Source organism: Triplophysa dalaica, chromosome 9 (assembly GCF_015846415.1).
Source record: "Triplophysa dalaica isolate WHDGS20190420 chromosome 9, ASM1584641v1, whole genome shotgun sequence".
Taxonomy (NCBI): domain Eukaryota; kingdom Metazoa; phylum Chordata; class Actinopteri; order Cypriniformes; family Nemacheilidae; genus Triplophysa; species Triplophysa dalaica.
The window spans coordinates 16,122,395-16,144,418 of record NC_079550.1 but is presented as its reverse complement, the minus strand read 5'-3'; the positions used below and the strand labels follow the sequence as shown (position 1 = coordinate 16,144,418).

Below are 22,024 nucleotides of genomic sequence, written 5' to 3'. Positions count from 1 at the left end.
GACCCACAGAATGGAATGTTTCTCGTTCATGTGGTCTCGTACCCGCCGGCTTGTGTAGAAATGTACAATACCTTCAGACTTATGATATACAGGACTTATTGCACAACCGAGAGATGTTTCTGTGATTGTGTATGTGAGTTGTTGCCTTAAAGGAATGAGCATAGTGGAATGTTACTGTACTGTTTTTTTTTTGTGTTTTGTTTTCGTTTCGCTTCGCCTAGAGGTGTGTTGGGGATCTTGGAATGGGTTAGGAGATAAAGATAAAGAGGAGAAATAAGGATAATAAGAGTAGAGGACAAAGAGAAAGGAGCGACGAAAATGGAAAATCCTTTTATTTACTCACCATCATGTCATTTCAAACCGGTACGACTTTCTGTCTTCTGCAAAACACACAAAAAAGATATCTTGAAGAATGTTATTATCCAAACAACATCGGCCCCCATTGACTTCCATTGTACTGACACAAAAACACAGAGACATCGTACAGTTTTTGAATGACTTGAGGGTGAATAAATATGACAGAATGGTTACTTTTGGGTGAACTATCCCTTTAAGAAAGGAGAGAGGTGGCGATGACATGAGCAGAATTTAAGAGAGGTGGAGATGAAAAATGAGGTTAATGAAAATGGAGAGAAGATGAGAAATGAGGAGAAAGAGGAGAAAAATGAGAAACAAGGAGACTGTGGGCTCTGGGCGGCGTGGTCCATTGGCTTTATCCTGCTCTGATCCTCCTCTCTTTTACTGGCTTTACCGACAAGGCCTCTCATGAGAGGAGAAAACATTGTAAAGCTGAGCACTGGTTTAACACAGCCAGAGAAAAAGCAGAGAGGACAAAAAAAAAGAGCATGAGACAGAGAACAAGAGGCAGGCATGAAGAGAAACAGCGAGCAGCTTTATGCAAAAGCGTTCACTGGTATAGCACACTTCTCTGTAGCAGCCTGAAAGCCGTGAGAGAGATTCTCAGCCTTGAGTGGCCTTTGTGTGGGCTGAATGAGGAGGCCGAGGAGCAGCGGTGTGTCTTTTATGCTTTATAAGTGGCTTTCAGTGCTGGTAGATGGACAGGTTGTGGAAATGAAGTGGATGGTATTAATCTTTCAACCTGAGATTTGCCTTTTAATCCGTATCGGTCATATTTTTAAAGGCGCGCTTGTATTTGAAGGTGTATGGATGTGCATTGCCCTTTATTCTCTCTCTCTCTCTCTCTCTCTCTCTTTCTTTCAAACACCCCTCCTCTCCATGCCCCAAAGGACTTCCTGTCCTCTTGAGCATTGCGACGCTCATAGCTGTCTCTTTAACTGACTCTTCTGATCACTGTCTATGACATCCCGAGAACAGCCCGATAAGTCACTGTGATCTTTCTTCCTTCTCCCGATTAGTGGCTAAGCTTTTTTAATCTACCTCACGACCTTAAGTCAAAAACAGTTTGCAGGTGATGGCAAATCGTACGTGTCACTAAAACAGAGCATTTCGAAATGTTTTGTTTGTTTTTGTTAATAGAGATCTTTCAAATACAGTCGTAGACCTTTAATCCACATTGTCTTCTGTTTCGCTCGTCCCCGACGCCCAATGCCGGGGCACTTGTGCTCACTCTTGTAAATACTCCCATTGGGCATAGTGTCCGTATCTATGGGAACAGAGGGCAGGAGTTTCGAGGAAACGGGGCTCTCTGGGGATCCCAAACTCTGTTGGAGAGAAAAGAAGGGTCAAAGTAAGGGTGGAAAGATTCGGTGTAGCGTCAGTGGGTAAAAAACACTATTATTCTCAGATCCTTTGCGGAAAAAGCAAAGAGCAGCAAGGTCGGAAATGAGACAAGCTGCTATTAAACATGGAGCTGGTAAACACCAAGTGCCAAACAATGCAGAATACGACCGGCTATTTCTATTAAAGACACTTTCAAAGAGACATCCCAGAATGACAGAGCAACAATAGCCACCAGCAAATGTGTTTCGCTTTTGTTTACGTGCAGTTTGGAATATGTGCGATTGTCTTTTTGTTTCTGTGTGTCGTCCTTGTTAAATTTTTCTCTCAATGGTATCTTCAGTTATAGAAGGTGCCGTGGGGTAACTGTTTTTAATAGCTTCGCAGCAATTACTTCACACCACGGCTTGCGCAATTGAAGTGGCCAAGCGAATGGTAATAGGATGGCAGGAAGAGACGTTTTCATTTTTTTTTTAATGGAACATAGTGAAATGCAGTTCATTTATGGCAAAACGTTTTCTATACTTTAGAAAAGGTACGAGAGAGGTAATTCTTTTAGGAACCTGTTACTTAATGTTTTTTTGGGGGAATAAAAATGGTTTCACTTTGGCATCGCTGCGAAGTAAAGTGAAGTAATAAATATACTTTTTCTATATTCATGGCCTCCAAATTTGCAGGTGTCTGATACTGATGTCTAGAGATTAAGATGTCATGTGTTTGATTTATTGCTGTTATATACAGTGTGGTCCAAACATATGAAACCACCAGCAACATAAACATTTTTAAAATACTGTTTTTCATAACAAATCCTATAAAAATCAACAGAGAAATAGTTAAAGACTAACATACCAAACCCAAAGCAAAAAGACAATTGCTTCCCTTCCTCTGCAGACAATCTCACAGCTCGGTGTCTCACTGTCATTATCTGAGACAGCGTGATGCACAGAGAGAGAGAGAGAGAGAGAGAGACAGAGCGAGAGATTGTAGTAGATGTCAGAGGACAGCGGCAGAGACAGACAGACTCTAATCCTCTGCAGTCTGTCTGTCTTTACGCCCCCTGCAAGACTTTTTTAACACTGTCCTTCAGCTCAGGGGTGATGAACACAAAGCAAAAGTCTCTCTTTATCCCTCGTCCCTTTCTATCCCTCTCTGTGAAAAGGGCGGCAGCCGCGCCAGAACGGAAGGACAACGGTCAAGGTCCTGCATTGAGGCACGGCACGAGAATGACTGTGGCCGAGATCGAGCTGTTTGGTGTAAGAAACGGCCGATAAAGTGTCTTTTCTGCTTTGTCTGAAACGTGCAGGGCATATTTCTGTCTCATCTTTTATCTGTTCTCTATTTCGCCTGTCTGTCTGTGTCTCTTTCCCTCTATCTCTCTCTGCACAGTCCTCAAGTGACTATGCTACAGATGTGCTTCACAAAATGAGAAACAAAGCCTAGCGCGTCTGAGTTTGATTTTACACACCTTAGCACAATTCTGCTCTGATAATCTCGGCACTGTACATTCATCAGTGTGACTGGAGAGACACTTTCAGCGTCTTCCAGAAAATCCCTAAATACTTGGAAGGTGCGTTTCGGGTTGTTTTGGCTGCTCAAGTGCTCAGATAAATCAGCCGTGTATGTCGGGAAGTGACAGTGCGTGTTCAGTCTGTTTATTTTTAAATAGTTGGTGTGTGTATGTGAACATAGGATGGACGTCTGTGGCTGTTGTGTATTGCATCACATAATATTTAAATGCCTTCACGTGAATTCGTATTTTACGAGATGGCAAATTTTTATTCAATCTTATTTCTATGTTTAAGTTTGATTTGCGTTGCACCAGTGACGTTAGGTTTATAGGAAGGGCTTCAGTATTACGTTTTCTAATAATCTTACGTTTTTGTACGAATTACATCATACAAATTCGTACGAATTAGCCCACTTGTAAAATAGCTACAAATTCTGGGTTGGCAATACTGACTTCAAAATTCTTGGGATATACAGTAGTGCATCAAGGAGTGCGTTTACATGCACAGAATAATATCTATTAAAAATCAGTTTATAAAATAAATGCCTTTTCATGCCTAGTTATAAACTGTCTACACACAAAACAGCGTTCACATGGAACTTTGAGACTTTGCCAGGTTTCTCGCGTTCAGTGACGTCACCATCGATAATCTGTTTAATAATTAAAAATGCAGCAGGAAAACGGTCCGAAGCTGTATTTTTATATCTCTTCTTATGTCCGCAGAACCAGCATTAGCAATAATCGGTTTCATTTTGACGTTTCTACATTACCTGCTTGACTCGAGCGCGGACTTTAATGCGTTTTTTTACTGTTACTTCCATTTGGGACTTTTACTTTTGCGCTGTCATATATGCGCACATAAACAAAACTGAGTGAAATCCAGTAAAGGCGTTTATATGCGGCGCGAAATCGGAGTAATGGGTAAAAAATTCCCTCTGCCGAGCAGGTTTTGCTTACACCGTTTATGAGCTTTCCCCCATAAAAGAGAAACGTTTTACACGTTTACATGACCTTACTTGACCTTACTTGGTATCTGCTTATTATGCATAATCGGAGTAGAAATGTTCATGTAAAACGCAATCAATTACATGTTTTGCATTCGCAACTCAACACGACAAAAGACAACAAAACCCATCAGAACCCATTATAATTACATTTTTGGTCTACACACATTAAGAACAAGGCACTTGGTGTGTAGTTCCCCTTGGATCCAGTGAAGCGTTTTGTCCGTTTTGGTGAAGTTATTGTAAGGTACTGCAAATTGTTGTTTAATGTATATCAAACAATGTAGGCAATGTAATTTCTCAATGTTTTATTCTACCTTGTAATTTTGCTATTGTGGCATTTTGAGAATGATGGTGGGTTTATTAGTGACGCTACCAGCTACCAATACCCCTTATTGTAATTTAATAGGCTGCGTAAACAGATGTGTCCCTCAAAAATCAAATGCTTGTCTTTCTACATTGCTGACCATGGCTGTTAGCGTGTGTGTGTGTAAGAGAAAGTTTGCATCTGTATTCATGCCAGTTTGTCTTCTCATGCATACTTGCATGCGCTCGTGTGAGGTATCGCGTTGGCATATCTCGCACTGCATCTGTAGGTTTCACAAAAGACACAATTTGACATCGCTCACATCCTGCTAGTGGATGTCTACTTTTGTTAATATTTCATCCAAAGATAATAATAAATGATCTGATGAAATCAGTTGAAAGAGTGGCTTGTTCCGCAGATAAGTGACAGATTGTGTATTTATAAGATCGACGTGAAATGATATAAACCTCATGTTCAAGGTTAGTTAAATGTCTTCTGTTGGAAATGGATTGCATTTTTTTTAAACACTGTTTCTCAGTGGAAACAGACCAACTCATTTATGAAAACAAGCAACAGTTATTTCACAGCCACGCACATTTAGTCAAATGTTGTCATTTCATTTGCAGCTTTAAAGATTTTCATAGCTTTATTAAATAGGCGACATTTAAATAAATATTATTAAACCTAGAATCCCATCCAGCAGTGGATGGAAGCGAGAGTGCAGCGCAGGACAATGGCAGGCGTGTTTTGTTTAGCGTGGTGCATGCGAGGAGACGTCAAGGTTTGCTGGAAGGCCTGCATTGTTTGCTTGTAATCTGTTTAGCTGAAATGGCCAACTAGAGGACAAGGCAGTTCAGGGCAGGACTGAGGCACTGTTACAGCACTGCTGTCTTTGTAGAAAACAGCTATCCCATAATGCACACACAGATGCAACGATGACATGTTACTTGTGTTTTAGCAAGAAAATATCTGGCAGTGTTCTGCAATGACTGTTTCCCAATGCTTAAGTAAAGTCAGTGTTGGGTCAATTTTTTTATTACTTTTCATCTGAAAAAGCAAAGTAACGGATTAAGTTTAGTCTTTTATTTTAGTCTTTATTTTTAAGTATATTTATTTACTTGCATTACGTGTACTGTCATCAATTCTGTATAAAAACATTAAATTGAAATTTGGAAAACATACATTTAAAAAAGGAATTAAAAAGTAGTATAAGTAATAGTGTATTGTTAATTAGTAATATCTAATTATTATTATATTGTGGATGTTTTATATACATTTTATGGGTCAACATTTAGATGTACGCCTCTTATTGAATAAAAATCGGATTTAACAGCAATGCAAGGCATGCGATGCTAGTTTGTGTACATTTCTGACAGACAATAGTTGATCCTTCTTTTGCTTTGTTTTATTTTATTAGACCCGGATTAAAACACACAGAAGAAATGCCTTCCTCTATTGTCTTAATATAAATTACTCATCAATGTCTTTTTAATAATGCTTGAATGCAGACACATTCAAATTATAATATTGTCGACGTTTTCTTATATATATTTTATAATTACATTATCAGTCAACATTTAGTAATAATAATTTGTGTGTTGCTGACAGACAATGGTCGATCCTGCTTCGGCTTTGTTTGTCACTGTTTTATTGTCACAGTCTTATTAGACCTTCACAAACAGAAAAATAACTGGCTATGTATTTAAAAAAAAATACTCAACATCAACCATGTTTAAATAGGCCTCTTGGCTGTGATTTCCTGCGGTCACAAACAGGACTTATTTGTAGGATATCTCTATGATATTTTAAAATAATTTGATATTGAAGTCGTAAACTGAAACAAAATCAACTTTCCGTTATTCACATACTGTACAGTGGAAGTCTATATTGAAAGTATAGATATTCCTTTAAAAAATAAGTGATAATTTGTCCAAAATAGATTATTATGCCCTACATCACATTGGGACATTTGTGACAACAGCCCCATGTCTTCATCCTCTTTGTCCTTTTTCAGAATAATAAAAAGATCGGAAGCCTAAAGAACTCATCACTCAACAAACTGAGACGTGAATGAAGGATGCTTAACTGTGATATTCTGATTCTAAGCCTTAAGTGCAGTTACTTCTGTGTTTACCCGAACAACTGCGTGATTATCTGCTACTTCCCTGATTGAGCCTGAAGAGGGCTGGCGGGTTGAGATCAGCTGGATGCTGATTGGTGGTTGGAGATGACAAGAGAGGAAGTTGTTTTATTTATTTCTTTTTTCAGTCAGCCGTACTGAGTGAGAGCAGTCTCGGGTTCTGGCCTTGATTAGACACATCAGGACGAAACCTTTCAATGACTGACAGGGTTTTATAGTCGACTGCTCCATATAACCTCAGCAGACTTGATGCATCTAGTAAAGGTTTAGACTTTGAGTATTTGGTAGTTGTTCTTTCATCATTTAATCACCCTGTTGTCATTTCAAACGTACGACTTTGATTTTCCTGCAGAATTCAAAAGAAGATATTTTGAAGAATGTCGGTGACCGAAAAATGGCGGATCCTTTTGGGGTTCTATTGTGTGGACGCAAAACCAATGCCAGTGAATGGCTATCGCTGTAGTTTGGTTACCAACATTCTTCAAAATATCTTCTTTTGTGTTCTCCAGAAGAAAGACAATCATACAGGTTAAAAATGAAAAGAGGGCGAGTAAATGATGACCGAATTTTTATTTTTGGGTGAAATAATCCCTTTAAGACTTTCTAATTTGTAAAGTTATCAGTGTTCTTGTTATGATCTTCAGAGTTATTTAACAGCATTCTCCATCTAACGCAGATAAACTGATATCCTACCACCCTGACAGTAGCCTGCGTCACTTCTTTATGCTGCGGCACAAGCGTGTCTTTCTGCGGCGTAAATCCCCTCAAGCCGTCTTTAAGAAGGTTATTAAGTGCTGAAAAATATTGTACAGTTTCATACCACTGACTCATCCTCATCAGCGCTCGAAAACTGTGTTTCCTTCACCAATCAATTCGGCTACACGGCTGTTTTTGTGGCAGGCGCTCCAGAAGGACGTTCTCTAAAATGATCAGGGACATCCTGTGAATCAGCTGTACCTAATCTCTCCCGCTCGCCTCCGTACCGCATCCTTTTTTGCTGACGCCGTTCCGGAAGTGTAGCAATAATGTAGCGCGGCGTGTGTAAACAATGTAAGTACCGTTGATCCGCGGAAGGTCCTTTAAGCCCCCAAAGGTTAGCGGAGTTTGCTTTGGCCTTTCGCGACGTAACGGCAGCAATTTCCACCGGCTCCGCGTAAGGCACAGCTCTCAGTCGGAGATCCCTGAGTAAACCTAATTAGATATAGATTCACCTTTACTGGCGCGGTTTCAAAAACGGACCACAGCGTTTTCTAGCATTAGCGATTAATATCCTTTCCCCTCCTTGTGCAATATTAGCGTTTACCGAGGAATGTCATTGAAATATCACAGTTAATCATACACATTTTCCCGGCGCCACGTTTAATTGGAGCTGCTCTAATCACAGTGAGGAGGAAATTATATGTTCAGTTTGAGAGAGATTGACGAAGGCTCGAAGCCTCAGAGATGCATTAGGAAGATGTAATATCGAACAGGCCTGTCGTAAACTATTCACGCTGAAAATTTGTTCAATAAAAGCTGCGTGACCGGACCGAACTGGTTTCGGTTCACGCTGTTGAATGCCACAACCAAGAAACCGTGGAACAAATCCAGGTCACTGGTCTTCCAATAGGCTTTCTCCTGTGGAAATACTGGAAGCTTCAAAAAAGCCTCTGTGGTATTGTGGCTGGCACAGGGTTTGCGGCAGGTGTGCTGGGGGGTTCAAAGGGGATGAAGAAAGACACTTTGAAGCGCATGAAGTTCATGCATTGACCTTTAGCAGCCCAGTGTCGGACTCTCTGGAAGCTGTGAGAATGACTGCATAAGCAGGTGCACCGCTGAGAGACTGGACTGACACATGGCGCCATTTACAGGAAGTGGCAGTTCTCGTGACTTGTTAAAGGAAGAGATTAGACAGGAAGAAAGAATGACTTCCTGCATGAGGTATTGTAACCTTCCCTAACCTATTACGACATATTTTGAAAAGAAGTTATTTCTAGAAAGTCATTTTTCAAAGTTTTCACAAGGTTGGGCGGTAATGAGTGATATCGTAAAGGTCCAGTGTGTAGCGGCATCTAGCGGTAAGGTTGCGAATTGCAACCAATGGCTCGCTCCTCCCTTTCGAAACACTATTGTGGCTGAAACAGAACTAAGATGTCATCAGGTTTTTGCTTCTTTGCCGAAGGAGATAACTTATTTATGAATTGTGCACTGTAGACCAGTTTGTCCATTTAGGGCTACTGTAGAAACAACATGGCGAATTCTACGCAAGGGTACTCGCAGTGTATGTAGATAGAAATAGCTCATTCTCATGGTAATGAAAACATAACGTTTCATTATGTATGATCTTTGTACACCTCTAAAGACATTGTTATGTATATTATTGTATTTCTGTCAATAGATCCTCCAAAAAATTACACACTGGACCTTTAAGAGCAGTTTTGATGACAATGCAAACATGTCACGATTGAGTTTTTTTGCTGCAATTCAAATGATATTTTTATAACATGGTATCAGTTTTGTTCAACAAAATTGTTTTTGGTATGGCTTCAAACCAAATGATCAGATTTTTTTAAATAATTAATACATTTATTGATTTACAGACTTGCGTTGTGGATATACATAAAATACTGCACTTAACATCATAAGATCTTAAATACATCAGAATTTTTCAGGCTTAAATCATCGAGATGGAGCAATCTGCTCATTTTCTTGAAATGCACAGCAATCTATAATATACAGTCATGATAATATATCATTTCTATTTTCCCACCCTCCCTTTTATCACCTGCATTTATCTTAGTCGTATGGAGATGTTAAATCCCTTAAAACCAGATACCTGTGTGGTATTTTTCTGATAAAATGATGCCGGTGGCAAACAGCCTGATGCCCTAGTCGTGGGGATTAGAAACCATATGGGACACGGCAGCGGTCAACGCTGAGTTATATGTCATTGTGTGTGGAATTACGCAACCACTGACCTTTTAATGCTGCTGGCTCTTCAATTTATGACCTCTCCAAACACCAGTCTCAGAAACGGCCACCCTGGTGCGAGTCCGGCGCGCGGCGAACACACCGCACCATATCAGCATTCATAGAGTCCTGAACACATTCTTTTCCAGAGGTTAAGCACTGCAGGGGATTGGCAAGCGTGCTTGGAAAGGAGAAACAGGAAACACGGGTCTTCAACACTAAAAGAAGTGTTCTGGCAAGCGTGTGCTATTGTTTTATTCTCCTCGGTCGAATAGCATCAGCAATAATATGCAGGGCCGGTCTGTTAGAGGTGAAAGCAGACAGATTGTTATGTTTCGTTTTTTGCATGTTGTGTTTGTCATCATAAAAACGCTTTCTTTTCTTACCTTTATTGCTTTCTCTTCTGTCGAATGTCCTCGTAAATCATCAGGTGACGTTAGCGGAGTGGAAGTTGCTGCGTTGGTAACATGCAGAAGTGGTTCTTTCTCATTTGGAAGCAATAATGTAACCATTTGTGATAGAACTTGCATTTTGTTGTACAGGGCCCAATGTGTTCAAGCAATTTATTACCTGAGAGATGAAAAATAGCAATGTTTATAACTACATGCTTTAAAGGAATTGTTTAATTGTAATATGAATTATCCATTAATTCTGGGGTTGTGGAATGCTGCTGCTGGTTTGATGTGAAATTTATAATATTGTAGATTGTAGGTTGTTAACTAAACAGCAATAGGGAAATTGACTCTAATAAATTGTGTTCGCTTTTGTTAACCTCATAAAAATATATGTTTGATAAATAATGTTTGGGGCTTAATAGGTAAAGAGACATCATTTCATCTCATATTTTTGTTAAAGCTACAGTCAACTTTTGCATTTGTTCTTTTCACGGTTATGGTCAAATGACATTGAAAAAAGTACAAAGGTACATTAAATTTCCAACAGCTCGACTAAAAAATAATTATTGTAAGTTTACTATCGCAAATTGCAGATATACAACACTGTTTTTTATTTACTTGCTAAAAGCTTTTTTTTGTATTTAAAAGTTTTAAATTTTTAACCCCAGTAAGTTACGAATTGCAGCTTTAAAGCGTTTGAGTATTCTTTCTTACAAAATGTGTAGTGTTTAAACCGAAAATGTTTAAATGCGATCACACTAGTCACGTATTACCATGGATCATAGTTGAAAGTTGTTGGATATACCTTAAAAAAACTATTTTGTATTATTTTACAGTAAGTGTATTAAAAACAAATTAAGTGTATTCAATTCTTCAATGCATTTCTTAAAAAAAGGAAATTAGTGGATTGGGTAAAAATTATTCTGGAAGGCCTATTTTTTGTTTATCATTGTCTGAACATTCGTTCTTTTCCCTTTGCTCCATATTAAGCGAGAAATGGACAAACGTTTGACTCGGAAATTGTTTTTTTTCTGCTTTCTCTAGTTATGCCTCAAAGCATCAGTGGCATGCAGGGACTGTTAAATGTATAATGTGTAATCATCATTAATTATCATTAACCGAGAAATGCAGACCTAAACTCGGAGACGTTCAGAAGGAACGCATGGAGGAATTGTGCAGCTGAAAATTGTAGCTATCCGTGCCTCCATGTTGAGAAGTCATCAGAGAAATTAGGAGCGTGTGGGCGTTCACAACGTAGGGTAAAATTGTTTTCATTATCGAAACAAGTGTGACAGTGTTTACGAAAATGACAGAAGACTGAAGTGGCTAATGGGAAACGTGAGCGCTAGTTCGGAGTTGGACACTTAATTTTTTTATTTAGTCCGGCACGTCACGCTATCTTTGTAAGTGTTTCGTTCTAAGTACTTATACTTTCGCTAACCTGCAATAAACTTCTCAATCTCCCCAGAATATCCCCCTGATTGACACCTATGACCTTTCGTTCCGGGCGTTTGCCAAGCAAAAACAACTCGTCCCCCTAGTGATTGGCTGGCGTGTTCGTGATTGCCTTTAGCTGATTGGCAGGCGTCGTGATTGGTGGGGGGTCTACGGCTGACGGCTCAGGGGGAGACGGGGAGCAGCTGCGGAGGCGGGCAGGTCCCTTGGATGTGAAAATGGTTTTGATAAATAATAAAACAGTGGTAATAACCAGCTGCTTTTGAGGTCACATGACCTTCCGCCATGCAAATAATGACTTTACTACAACCTGATTGGTTCATGCATTATTAAGCCCAACCCCCCTCCGCTAACGCCACCAGGTAATGGCGCCACAGGTGTCCTCGCATGGCCGTGCAAATATCATCCTTTTCATGTGCTTCTTATGCTTTCTTTTTAATACCATCTCTCACTTGGCATGGCCTTCTATTCCCCTGTGGAAATAAAAGGCTGGTTATTGTATCCACCGGAGGAAGCTTCCCTCAGACTGTGCGCTATCATGATTTTTTGTGTGCGGCTAATGAGGTTGTGGTTATGTGTGTGTGCGTCTTAGATAGAAAGCAGACAAGAAAGAACGACATATTGACTCGGGATACTTTCCTGGATGCTTTCCTACAGTATGATCCATTGACAGTTCTGTGGCAGTTCAGACTCACCACTTCTTCACATCGATCTTTTTGTCCTCGGTGTGTGTGTGTGTGTTTGTGTAGCGGATGACTTTACACCGACAATAGAAAAGGAGAATGGAACAAAGCTTTGCACCTACATAGTCATTCTCACGTTACGCTTCTCATTTGACCATCTCCAAAGGGTTCTGACACACAAATCCAAAACACAGGGTCTCAGTGTCAGCTCGTGAACTCTGTAAAGAGCTGGTATGGATTGGCGTGCTGGGTTTCTTTGTAGAATTGTAGTTGCTGGTTGAGGCTGTGGCAATAGATCCAGATTTATCAAGCTTCGCATCATGGCCAGATTCGTTTTTCCCCCTATTTCTATTCAAGTGAAAACTGTTGTCTAAAGTAAGTTTATAAAGTGAATATAAAATGTTCACTTGACTTTGTAATGTGTAAAATATGTTGCGTTGTTTATAGCCGGCTGTCAGTGGGTGTTAATGTGTTGCTGTTCAATTTTCTGGGTGTTTTCTATAGGGAAGTGATGAGTGGTTCATGCCTGGTCCAAGTAAAAAAAAGTAGATTTTATGATATTTTTGTCCCTGTATATGAATCGCATGTATTTTTAGGATTTCGTTCAAAGCCTCGCAAGCATAGACATTAATAGTGATGCTTGCTTTACCAAGCACTACTAAAAAGACGCCGTAGACACTTTCATCTCAGTGATGAAATTCTCTGAGAATCTCACAGGTTTCTCTAAAGAGAACGTTAATGTTCTGTCCTGAGTCATTTATGTAAGCCCCTGAACATAAGCGTGGTGTGAAACCTCGGTGAGGAACAGATGCTTAGCTCGCCTGACAAGTTGCTGTTGTTCACGTCAGTTCGTGTCTAAAGAGCCAACATGAATCCTGCTGCAAATTAAACCGTAAATACACACAGTTTGGTGCAAAATGACGCAACTAGAACAGATCTTTCTTGAGATGCCCTGATAGAGAGATTCTGGCTTGTGCCAAATTGTATATTTGTAAAATCAAATTGTTCGAGGATTGCTTGAGCGAACAATACATTTAGATGTAGCCCTGTATTATTGGTGTAATTTGGATGTCATCAAATAATCGATGATGGATTATTTGGTCATATAATTTTGTCAAATTAAATTTATCGACTGAGGATTGAACAACGTATTTGCAAAAGGCAGTCATCATGTTTGTAGATGCTGGAACACATTAAATCGTCTCAGTATTTCAAGCAAATGACCCAAAGCTTTTGCACAGTAATATGTACATGATGTATGTTTTGTGGATATTTCAAATTCTTCATATTTATTTTGAGCATTTATGATAAAAAGATTTATTTATCAATGATAATTGGTTAATGATATTTAAAAAAAAATTCCTTCCCAAGTTTGAAGAACCTTTGTTGGTACTGTAAGTCTAAGTTTTAATCAAACATTGTTCATTATAAATTGAACTGGCATAAGGGATGAATTATAGAATTATTAAAGATAACCGAGTAATACTTGTAACTGATCTTTTCTAAATAGAACAATCTTTTATTTTGTTTCCTATTATCGGCCTAATGATAGACGTCCTAATATTTATACTGATATGGTTACAGTAGGAGTGCTTGTGCTCTGGAAAATCTCTGGGTTGTGTTAAGTCTTCCTTGTGTTTTTTTCGATCCCTGAGTGTCTTTGTGGGCTGAAGATGTGTGCAGCAGGTATGAAATCTTTGTTTAAGGAGGTTGTTTCGAGGTCCTAGTGTACCACTCCAACCTAGAAACCAACTGAGGTTTAAAACCATTGAGATCTCTCAAACTCTGTCTCTTCACTCCTCAGATGTTGTACCTGTTTCGCAACATCCCACACCATATCTCCCTATGTCTCTCCTTGCTATATTTCTCCCAGGACTAGGGACCCTATAGTCTCTCTCTGGCTTTTGTCAGATGAAAGTGACAGGTCCCGGTGGAGAAAAGCATGGAACAGCACGACACAAGACAGTTTCCCGGCGCTCCATAGCCTCGCCACTTTGTGCTCGAGATGTTCAATCAAAATGCTAATGGTTCTTGCGACGAGGGAACGATATTATTGTTCCACTAATTGATAAGAGAAGAAAGATGGAAGGGCCCATGTTGCTAGTCTACGCCGCCACATAACCGCCGCTCAGACACTCTGTTTTAATTACTCTTACACAAATGAAAGCGAACAAATTGATCCGTCGAACAAAACAGTTTGTTGTTTTTCTACTTTGTATAATAAACGCTATACATTATTTAGTCGGTTTATGAATTATTTATTCCGTACTTTCATTCAGCATCGAGATCGTATAGAAACACAACAGCGCTGCAGTTGTTTGTTGTAGCCTGAGGTGTAACAACCACATAACTTTCCGCATGCTTTTGAAGCTTTCCTGCTCGTCCCCTTGACCTTTTGGGAAGTAATCATATTTTAAGACTATAATTTTGCTCGCCTGCAGTGGTAAGAAAAAAGTGGTATCGCAATTTATAAATTGAATAGTTCTCACTCTAGTAACATCACATAATTAATATTCATGAGGCACGCTGGATATATAATCCCCTCCCACTTTTGGAACGGTTCCTTCACCAGAGTATTTTCGAAAGACCCTTAATTGTGTCCTTTCTGAGATGGGAAAACACCTTCAGTTCTCTCACAGTGTGTGAACTTCGACCCTCAAGCAGAATTGTCTTTTTCTTTTGCTGCTAAATGACCTTAAAGCAATCCATCGTGACCTGCTCGCTAGAAACAGGAAGCAATTCCCTTGATGTCATCTGTCTACACGGAAACGCTGGCCACCCGGAGTTGTCAGAGCATTGATATGTTTTTTTTTATTGTCTTCTTTGAGAAATCCAAGTATAGCTGCTAGCTGAACCTTTTCCATGAATCTTCGCAAGGGTCACGGGAGAAAGACATTTGTCTGTCTCTAGACATATCAGAGCTCCATGCTCTGTTGGGTGGCGTAGAAAGAGCAATTAATAGCCTGTCCGGTTATTTCTTTCTGTCGTGGTGTCCGTCAAGTGGGAGTGATGCTCATGTCCATTGCCTTCCTTGGAGATGTGGTCTGTCTTATTAAGTTGTCAACAGCTTTGACTGTATGTACGGGTGGGAGTGTGTGTGTGTAAGTAAAAAGAAGGAAATCTTGCAGACATACCTTGTGTTCATACTGCAGCTTTTTAAGTAAGGCCCTCAAACAAAGCATGATGCAAGTTTTTATTTGTATTTTCTTTATCTCTCTCCCTCTCAATCCTCTAAACTTGTTACTTATCTAAATAGGGCCAGGGACCACTTGAAGCAGTATTGCTTTGTTCCAAAACTTTGTGGGCTTGCCTACGGAGGCAACATTTTGAGGCATCACGCTCCCGACGCAAAGGCTGTTTCTAAAGCGGGCAACTTAATTACGCTGCCTCCTAAAATAACTTGTTTAAGCAAAATTTCAAGGCGGAATCGCAGAAAGGGAATCTTAGAATGCAATGCGGTGAACTTGAAAAAATAGTTCAAGGTGACAAAGTGAGAAAACAAAAAATGTAGTCTTAACTATTAGGTCACTTTTAGGTCATTTTTAGGTTTCGGTGTGGTTTGTTTTTTAGAAGATTGTGCTGTTTATTGGGTCATTTAACAACATGCTACCCTAAGGAAACAAATTATGGCTTTATTATAATAATGTTTTTTTGGCAGATAACATAAATGGTCATTTTTAGGTTATTTTTAGGTCATTTTTATGTTTCGGTGTGGTTTGTTTTTTAGAAGAGTGTGCTATATATTGGTTCATTTAACAACATGCTACCCTTAGGAAATTAATTATGGTTTACTTTTTATGGTTTGTTTTTCTGGCAGATTGATTACTATGTATTAACATTTTTAAAGAAATGATGGTAAAGTATAGTTATTTTGGTGTGTCACTATTGTTTAAAGAGCCACGAAACACTAAACAACATTTATTTAGATGCAAACAAAGTTGGTTGTGTTGCACATCATAGAAACAATGTTAGCAACTGTAAGCTAATACAGTAGAGAGATTGAGTTCATTTCTAGCTTGTTTTTGCTATTTTTGCCTTCCGGTTTTAAAATCGTCATCTGGCCAACGTTAAAGGATATGACGTGGCGATGACTCATCGGCGTCTCATTATTATTCATGAGACTGTGTTTTCTCGACCAATGAGAAGGCATTGCTCGTAATCATTCTTGACGGCGCCTTGTGATTGGAGTGCCAGTCTCCCATTCCCGAACCTTCGCGGTTTTTAACGGCTTTTCCACTCAGTGTTCATGCCCATTTTAATTGCATTTTTCAAAGACGACAGTAAGGTAGGATGTAGCTGAAAGGGGAGGTTTCATGACACTTTAACTACAAATAAAAATCCAAACTATGCCTACTATGGATAAACAGTCACGTGTGTTTCTTTCTACATCGTGTGTTTCACTAAGCTTGCACCTTATTAAGCCCTAGGCAGCACACTAGGTATTGCAGAAGAGCTCGGATGTCCTGGGAGCTCTTAAAACACTGCGTTTATACATTTGTGGGTTAGTGTAATCGCATCACATTAGCCTGAAGGCAACTCAGCCTTCGTGTTTAAACAGCCATCTTCATGACTGCAGAGGGAAAGACCTGTTGATGGGATCCATTGGAAATTCATGTTGAAAATGTCAGTACCGAGGGGAGAAATTAGCTCAAGCATGCCTTTGGGTTAAAGAGTAGACCAATGGAGAAGAAAAAAAAGGTTTCATCAAGCTCAAATCAAGCAGTAAGCAACACAGGCTCACAAAATGAATCCAACTGACTCGGGCAGGGTATTTTTCTGCCTTTAAAAGCTGCCTCGTACAGGTGCACAAGGTTAATGAGAACAAGTCTCCCAGGCGGCACTCGCCAGAGGGAAGCAACACAATATATGAGAGAATGTAAGACTGAGAGCAGTCTGACACAGCTAGAAATGAGCAGTTGAGAGAGTTTTTGCTAAATTCTGTTTGAGAGGTGCCAGACTCGGGGGTGAGGGTATCTGGGAAATGCCTGATGCTATTTTATTGCGCATTTGACAGCTGCAGGCTGCTACACGCTGGTCCTTCAGCCCGCGGGGGCATAATTGGTTCTGCGCGGGCCACGTCGCTCGGTTCACCGGGATTACGGCGAGGCCGGGGCTTTGAGTCGTGCGCGTCGGAGATACAGAAGCGCCCGGTGGTGGTCAGCTTGAAAAGAGCTGAGCGGGAGAGGGAGGTGGTCGACCTGGACTTTTCTCACAGCTTGTCCATTTTCTTCAGCCTTTCTGACAGATAAGCTCACGGAAAGAGAGATAGAGAGCAAGAGGATGAATAAGGAGAGAGAGAGGGGAGAGGGAGGAAAAGGGGCGCTTTTAGCTTTTAGATTTCATTTCAGTAGGCTTTATCTCTGCAGAACAATGCCAATGGAAAAGCTTATCAGGAGCGGTCTGAAGCACAAAGGACCTGCGGTAATGTGTGCTGATCACCACACACACTAACACACACACACCTTTTATTTGCGTGCTTTGACACTGGCCGGTAAGAGTATTTAGGCCTATGTGCGGTGGTCGCATTGCACCTGCTACCTAACTGTAGATGCTAAGCAGTGTGGTCGTCCAATGGTTGCATTTATTATCAAAGCCATTGTTGGACTTGGCTTCGTTCGTGGCTCGTTTTATTTATTTGTTTACGAAAAACACTTTATTTGCTTTGAAACGACCTGTTTTTCTCAGCTCTATCTTTACCAACGTGACAACAAATCTTCAGCGATTGTTTACGTGGGTGTTTGTGTACGTCTGAGGCAAATCCACGGTTGTACACTTTTTTTTTTTTAACAGATGCAGCCCGCACATCTCACTTTTTCCTTAAAGTCGCGCTGGCTAATTTCCTCATTGGCAAGAACATTTCGCACCGGCGACAGGCTAGGCATAGATTACTTTGTTTGTTTTCGCTCGGTCTAGACTAGCTGGTAAATAATCACCATATCTGTATATGAAATTGTCTTTATGGTGTTCACCAAGCCTTTATTCGCAAAGTGTCACTTTCAATAAAGAGGAGAATGTAGCATTATACTCTGAGATACCCCTCGCACCCACACCTCCTCCCTCGTTCAGCGGCCGTAGAATCAGCGCGCCGCTGCCGCTTTGAGGAAGATTAATGGGAGGTGAGTTTCTGAGGTGAATTTCAGCCCGAGAATGAATAAGATAAACACATTCAGCTTTTTTCCGATGCAGGTTTGAGGCAGTAATGACACTTGAATGAATGGCATGTATTCAAAGCACACCGGCCGTTATTAGGTAGGCGAGGCTAGCGGCTACGACACGTGCCCAACGTGTATCCAAGACATGTTCAAATCAAAACGAATGATCTCTTGTCTAATAAATAGGCGTATTGTGGGAAAAAACAACTGCATTTATTTGTTCTCTGTGCACGGGCTGAAAAGTGCAGCCGTTTGTTGCATACGCCCTCAGAACGCAGCAATTGTAGCTATGGTTGCACAAATGCCAGCTTTGCTGTCGAGATGTTTTTAAATCACGGTTTTAAGAGACGTAACATCCTCATCGCTCTTCTGTTGATGAAGATGTCCTGGTGCTGAGTGACAATGCTTTGCGGTTGCCATGGTGACAGAGACACGCTGAAAGACGGCAACCACCGCTAATGAAGGGCCTCGTTAATGGGCATGCAGATAAGAGCTCCTTTAGCTCTAAAACAATCCTGTATCAATCAGTGTGTGAGAGAGAGAGATGGAGCTGTGGGTGGTGATGGGTGGCGAAGAGGAAGAATCATGATAGTTGGTGCTCTTATCGAAGAGAAGAGAAACGTTATTTTGTTTTGCAGCCTTAATTGGTAGTATTGCTTACAATTTGACATTTCATCATGATTTGTGACTCTGGACCACAAAATCAGTCATAAGTAACAAGGGTATATTTGTAGCAATAGCCAGCAATACATTGTATAGGGGAAAATAAAAACTTAATACCAAAAATCATAAGGATATTTAGTAAAGGTCATGTTCCTTGAAGATATTTTGTGCATTTCCTACCATAAATATATAAAAACCGCAATATCGTGAACAAAAATGGTGATGGTATCGTGACATTACTCACTGTTGCTCGGCCTTTAGGAATTACCCACGTTTGGTATATATATATATATATATATAAAGCTTAGAATATCCACTTTCGGGTTAATCTACTCTCCACAACGTCATTACAGCGCCAATGATCAACTACTTCACCTCAAATGGATACCTGGACAATTTTCAATATGTTTCCGGCTGCATCACTGCACAAAGACAGCGCTCATAAAGATAATAAATGTTATTCACCTAAGTTCTGATTCTGGCAAAATATCAGTGCTGGTACTGCAAGATCTTAGTGCTGCATTTGACACTTTCGATCATAACATACTTCTAGAGAGACTAGAAAACTGGGTCGGTCTTTCTGGGACGGTCCTCAAATGGCTCAGGTCATACTTAGGTGGGGGAGGTTATTATATGAGGAGAGCATAAGTCTAAGTGGACGTTAATGACATGCGGAGTCCCACAAGGCTCAATTCTTGCGCCACTCTTGTTCAGCCTGTATATGCTCCCACTGAGTCAAATAATGAAAAAGATCCAAATTGCATATCACGGCTATGCAGATGACACCCAGATTTACCTAGCCTTATCGCCAAATGATTGCAGCCCCATTGACTCCCTTGGCCAATGCATTGATGAAATTAACAGTTGGATGTGCCAAACTTTCTTCAATTAAACAAGGAGAAAACTGAAGTCATTGCGTTTAGAAACAAAGAGGAAGTTTTCAAGATGCACCCGCAAATTCCAGATTTTCTAGTAGTTGTATCTCGATCGAACATTGTCTTATTCTAACAGACTATTCATCAATGAAATGGATTATGCATACATCTCCATTTTGAAGAATTTACCCTTATTAGTGGTTTTGTGGTCCAAGGTCACATTTGCATTGGTTTATTCAGTTTTGTACCAATATGGCCCCTTACTTACATTGCACAGGAGACCATAACTTAAAATTTGACAGTTATATGTTGCTTTACACATTAATACACATAAATGCAAATATAGGACACACAAATGTTGGGTAAAATGTCATTTTTTTTGCTTTTCTTTATTAAAGAATACATTTACCGTGTAATGAACATTAGAAGGTATTACATTTAGATGGTTCTCGGTGTAAAACTTTTGAAGACATCTGTGCAACATCAACAATTCACAAAAGAAAGATTTGGGGTTCTGTGATATAAAGCTGTTGAATGTAGACCAGGGCATTTGAGGGAAATCCGATTTAGGTCTGATGTATGCATTCTGTATTATTTTTAAGATGATATTTTATAATTGATCTAAAGTAAGTGCCATATATCGTAAAAATGTAAGCATCAGTTACAGTACTAAGGCTCCAACCTTAAAACATTCAAGATGTTAAACCGGTGACTCTTCACCATACGTATCTCCTCGGCCATTTCCCAGTGCTTGCTACCTGTTTTAGCTTTGTTCTTGAAAGCCCAAGCAATGTGCTTTGACTTTGTAGTGGATCTGAGTACTAGAGCGCTACAGTAAAGAGAGAATTCCTTCAGAGATGAGATAAAAGATTCATTTTTGTCCTTTTTGAGTTAGCTGTTGTAACCATTCCCTTCAGTTACATGTCATGTGGAGAAGCTCAGAATTGTACTTATTCAAAATTAACAGTGCATCTCACTTCAGGACAGCACACTGAACACCAGAGGGTCGGATAAGAAGGATTGTCAAGCGGATCATGTTTTATGTGGCTGTGTGACTTCCCCAAACACATGCCATTGGATAATGTTGCTGCTTGTTTGTCGAGCAACACAGAATCATTACAGAGAGAAAACGGCGATGCATTGGCAATCCGTTTTCCCCCATCACCTAGTTAATATAAAAAAACTGTGGGAACCGCAGTCTCATGCTGAGACAGAGCGCTAAACATTGCTATATCATTTCAGTCTTAGCTACTGTCAGTTACGATTATTGGTGCTTATGCGCTATCTGCATTTCAGATGTCATTTAATGAATGATAAGCTGAGTTAAAGGAGGCCTACAGATATTTTAATGGGAATACAGAGCAGATATGATCATGTGAGACAGCTGTAAAGAGAAACTCTTTAGTAATCAGAGAGCTCAGAGAGAGCGTGATGCTCGCAGGAAGCGCTCACGGGGAGCTGCTGCTTTTATATAAAAATGTGATGAAAAGCTGGCTTAGCCAAAAAGCGGGACATCTCTGAGAAATTATAGACTGAAATAGGAAAATGTTGAATGTTTCAATAAAAAGTCAAGTTGTAAAGCGTCTAGGCATCTTCTGACACCTTTCTTTCACACTTCCTTATAAACACCTTTTCCCCACACAACGGCAGTCCACGCGTATGGCACGGAGTGTAAATTTTAAATTTGTGTGTTTAATTTCATGAGTCTTTTGACTACGAGCCAGGTTAAAGTGTATGGGATGGAGGAAGAGGCGTATTAAAATTCTATTTCCTTCTGGCTTGTACTTCTAAAGGAGTATTAAGGGAAATTGTAGGGAGAATATGTACAATGATCTGTTTAACCTCCATCGGCTCTTGGACAGCTTCTTGACTCCACCAGCTTGTGAGGTGTAAGTAGATTTCTGACAAGGTATAAATCAAATTATAAATATGACAGGCAGTGACATTTTCCTGTGAGCGATCCCCTCACGCGTGCAAGAGACAATGAGTGGGAGAAAAAAGGAGGGAGGGAAGGGTGGATAGATAGAGGAATATCTTTCAGGAACATCTTATTTCTTTATCGGTCTGGTCAGCGTGGTCAGAAAAACAAAGAGAGGATTGGCAGGCTTTTGAGATCTGCATTGTTGATCTGTCCTGAAGGTTGTATCGAAGCAGTAAACGTACATTTAATCTATAAAGTTTAAATATATATATATA

General features: G+C 40.0%; 1 protein-coding gene across 13 annotated transcripts in view; it reads left to right on the top strand.

The window, feature by feature from the left end:
• The window catches only part of msi2b (musashi RNA-binding protein 2b), a 224,939-nt gene that overhangs the window by 125,427 nt on the left and 77,488 nt on the right, over positions 1-22,024 (top strand). The gene's annotated exons all lie outside the window — the stretch shown is intronic.